Source organism: Drosophila willistoni, unplaced genomic scaffold (genome assembly GCF_018902025.1).
Source record: "Drosophila willistoni isolate 14030-0811.24 unplaced genomic scaffold, UCI_dwil_1.1 Seg662, whole genome shotgun sequence".
Taxonomy (NCBI): Eukaryota; Metazoa; Arthropoda; class Insecta; order Diptera; family Drosophilidae; genus Drosophila; species Drosophila willistoni.
Genome location: NW_025814578.1, coordinates 118015 through 122553, shown reverse-complemented (window position 1 = coordinate 122553; position 4539 = coordinate 118015).

Genomic DNA, 4539 nt, shown 5'->3' with positions numbered 1-4539 from the left:
ACCAACGCCCTTCAGAGATACTGCTATTGCAGCATCTCGTCAGTGCCTATTAAATGCCATGCTGTCGGACATGACATTCCTCCTGGGTAAGAGGCGAGGCCCATCTAAAACCTCTGCTGGTCTATGGGTACAGCCCCGGTTGTGTTACGCATTTCCACGCTGAGTCCAATGACTCTACCCGCAATTGAGTATCAAACCACAGCCACTACGATCTCCCACAAGGGGGCCAACCACTAATTGGGCTAGCCTTGGGCCACTAGCCCATCCCGTAGTACCGAATCACAGCAACAGGGTTCATCTGCCAGATTAAAGCGCTCTGGTACGGCTTTGCAGTGTGTTTTGGCCCGTCCGACCCGGCACTTGTTGATCCTGTGTCATTCATCGCCGCCTTTTAAATGCCGCTCGCGAAAAATATTCCAATTCCAATATCTAAAGCTGCTCCGGTGTTTCCAGGACCTGGAAAAAGTCCCAACAGGTATTCTTCCTTCTAACACCAAGTCCATCGAGATCTCGCAAATCTATGTAGATTGGGCAAGCCACTAGCACGTGCTGCCAGTCTTCGCACTGCGCACCACATTGACATGTGGGCGTCCTACTCAGACGTCTCTCATAGAGAAATGCATTCAGCGATCCATGGCCAGTGAGCAAGAATCTAGCGTGAAGTCCAAAACAAAAGTCCTTCCGGCTGAAGACGAAGCATGCGTCCGGGATAAACTCATGAGTCGGACGAACCCACTCATCGTCTTCCCACCTGCGTTGCCACTCGCAGCACATGCGTTCGTCCAGCATCGCCTTCATCTGCTTCCGATCCAGATTTGCTACGTCCAGACAGAACAGCTAATCGCCTTCCTCCAGGGGGTGGGAATGCTTCACCTTGTACCTAATCGCCAGTTGCCTGGCAACCAAGTCCAACTCCAGCAAGCACCTGCAGTGCCACAGTGGTTACTGTACGGCATACCTGCAGGCATCCCAAGAGCATGACTCTCTGGCCAGAGCAGAGGTGCCTCCTGGCGACCATCGTACTCTTAACCGCGGAATACCACACTGAGGCACCAAATAGCGCACAAGGCACCCAGCACCCAGGCAGTCCAGCATACACAGTGCGTCTGGATCGGGGACTGAGACCCCAGTCGACCCTCAGAACGCGACTGAGTGCACCACTGACTCCAGCCAACTTACCGCGTAATCCTGTGATGTGCGGCTGAAATCTAAGCCGCTCGCCGACTGTGATGCCCAGGTATCGGTATTGAGTTAAACATCGTAAGCCTGCTCCTGCAAACTCTACAGAGGGTTACCTAGAAGCGGCCAATCTCCCTTTAAGTAACATCATTGCCGTCTTGCTGGTCGGAATCGAAACTCCGACTTCAGCTCGCCAGGCTCCAACGGAGTCCAGCTCGGCTATCGACCTTCCCTCGACGAGGACCAGCAGATCGTCTGCATACGCACTGAATACGCACAGGTGCTCCAAACGTTGGATCACTTCTTTCCTTGTCGGGGCTCTTGAGGAGCGCCCCTACTCTGGGTCATCTCTATGGTTTCCAACAAAGTTCCATCAATAATCCTCCTTCGCCTTCAGGATGAGCTTCTTGAACTCCGCCTAAGTCTCCTGACTTCATGACGTTTTGTACTCAGCTCAGTGGACCACCACTTCAGCTTTCCAGCGGCTCGCGACGTTCTGCAGACACCGAGGAGTCCAACGGCGACATCCTGATGTGCTCCAACGGAAGGTGCTCCCGAATTTCCTCTACCAGTTCAGAGTCGAACAACCGCCAGTTAGCATTCCTGAGGTTCCATGGTTAGTGATTAACTGCAAACCTTGCCTCCTTCGCAGCGACCATTGGACAGTCCAACGAGAGCATTAAATGCCCCGATGGCCTTCCATTAAAACGGCAATTCCGGCAGTGCACCGGATTCTCGCACTTCCAGACCTTGTGTGCACCATACTGGGCCACCTTATGGTCGTAGCCTGCGCATCTGTGGCATACGTGGGTCCTTACGATCCAGCGGAAACTGTAGCTGAACCACTGAATGTAGAACCTCTCATGGCCTTCCAGCAAGGACGCAACCGATTAGTCTTCCTCGATAAAAACGTTCACTCTCTTGCCTTCTTGCGCGAAACAGGGCTTTGACACCATGTGCACTGCCCTTTTAAAGGACTCTACCGTCATCTCCTTGAAGTTGTTTTCATACAACTGCTGCATGAAGACCTCCGGGTTGAGTTTGGCGCCAACCTTGATCGCCTTCAGGGACGGTCTTGCCACCTTCTTCTGTTGTTCAATTCAGTCAGACCTCCTTCATCACCCGCTCGGCAACTTGCTTGCTGGACACGTTCGGGTCTCGACTCGTGACCACCGCGGACCACGTCTCAGCTGGCTTGCTGATCCGTGGCGCGGCGACCGGCACTCCGGGGACGGGGACAACGGCAGCAGCTCTGGCGGTGCAGGTTTGCTCGCTGTCGTTTCCAACAGAGCGTTCCTGAGGGTCATCGATGTTGCCAACTCCTCCAAGCGTCTTATGACAGACGATAGCTGCGATGCAGCTATACCGCTTCGCGGTATCTCCGATTCAGCTGGTCCAGCGGCTGGACTTTCGACAGCTTCAGGAGAACTTGACTGGCGTCCAGATGCGGCTTTTCCGCGACGGGGGCGACTTGCTCCAGCACCGGCGACGAACGAGCCGAGCGAGCCTTCGCTTTCCGCGCCTTCTTTTCCCGCTTACCGACGACGACCGTCATCTCGGCGCCCGACTCGTCAACGGTGTCACTACCAGTGACATTCATCGACTCCGCGGCCGACTCAACACACGACGTAGCGCTGCGGGCGCTTTCAACAACGCTGGAAGCGCTCATCACGCTGATGGTGCTTCCACTGCGTTTCATGGATCCGTCCATGACAACGTCTCTACACGAATAGTTCGTGTCACGAAAACAACCGCACGCAACGACAGTCCAAACAAGACTGAGTAGATAAGGACAGTTACTCTAATTTGTTTTACGTAGCGTATAGCCATTAATAGGGTTTAACTACCACGGCACTCAAATAATCCACACTTGTGACAAATAGTACACGTGACGATACGACGCGTCGCCAAACGCCCGTTTGATAACTGCTTTTGCAGAATCTCTCCAGTGCCAGTTGAATGCCATGTTGGGCGGACATGACATTCCCTGTTGGGTGAGGCGAGGCCCACCTAAAACCTCTGCTGGTCTTTGGGTGCAGCACCCGGTTGTTTAAGCAACTTCACTATTGAGTTATTTAACTCATTCCGGCATTTGGGTATCAAACCACAGCCACTACGATCTCCCACAAGGGGTCCAACCACAAAGGGCTAGTAGGCAAACTAGCCCATCCCGTAGTACCGAATCACAGTTCCGGTCGGCTGTTCGCAGTCCAAACTACTAGCCATTTCTGTTCAACATGAACAGGGAATAGATCATCCCCGACTCACCCCGATGGGGGTTCATCTGCCAGATTAATGCGCTCTGGTACGGCTTTGCAGTGTGTTTTGGCCCGTCCAACCCGGCACTGGTTGATCCTGTGTCATTCATCGCCGCCTTTTAAATGCCGCTCGCGAAAAATATTCCAATTCCAATATCTGGAGCTGCTCCGGTGTTTCCAGGACCCGGAAAAAGTGGTATTCTTCCTTCTAACACCAAGTCCATCGAGATCTCGCAAATCTATGTAGAGTGGGCAAGCCACTAGCACGTGCTGCCAGTCTTCGCACTGCGCACCACATTGACATGTGGGCGTCCGAATTAGACTTCTCCAAAACAGAAATACATTCAGCGATCCATGGCCAGTCAGCAAGAATCCAGCGTGAAGTCCAAAACCAAAGTCCTTCCGGCTGAAGACGAAGCATGCGTCCGGGATAAGCTCATGAGTCGGACGACCCCACTCATCGTCATCCCACCTGCGTTGCTACTCGCAGCACATACGTTCGTCCAGCATCGCCTTCATCTGCTTCCGATCCAGATTTGCTACGTCCAGACAGAACAGCCAATCGCCTACCTCCAGGGGGTGGGAATGCTTCACCTTGTAATTTATTTGTATTATCTTTGGGCTCGGCTGGGTATGACAGGTTTCTCTGGGGAAGTCTCGAACTTAGGCAGTGTTGACCATTTATTGTGGGTCCCTCGTTGCTTGCTCCGGTCTCTCCCTTGCTTCTTGCGTCTCCGGTGGTTACCACTTTAGGTTCGTAGTAAAGATACTCAATTTGTACCTCCCTCTTCAGAATGTGCCCTGAACGTAGATTGGCCTTCGCATAGATCCTATGATCTTTCTGTCGCGTTCTTTGGCGTATCCCGATCAGCACCCTTCTGCTGTTTTTTAGAGATGGTCTTTGCGTGCTCTTGTGGCACACGGATATATCCCGTGGCCCTTACCTGGTAGCAGGCTCTTCCACAGCAATTGGTGATCTTCAGAATATATAGATCCTGGAATTTTGGCACTAGGATATATCCTCGTGCCTCCCACTGACCTACGGATTAGCCTGAAGCCGCTTGACGTTTCTCTATGCGCAAATCTTGGGTTCGGTGTCCTT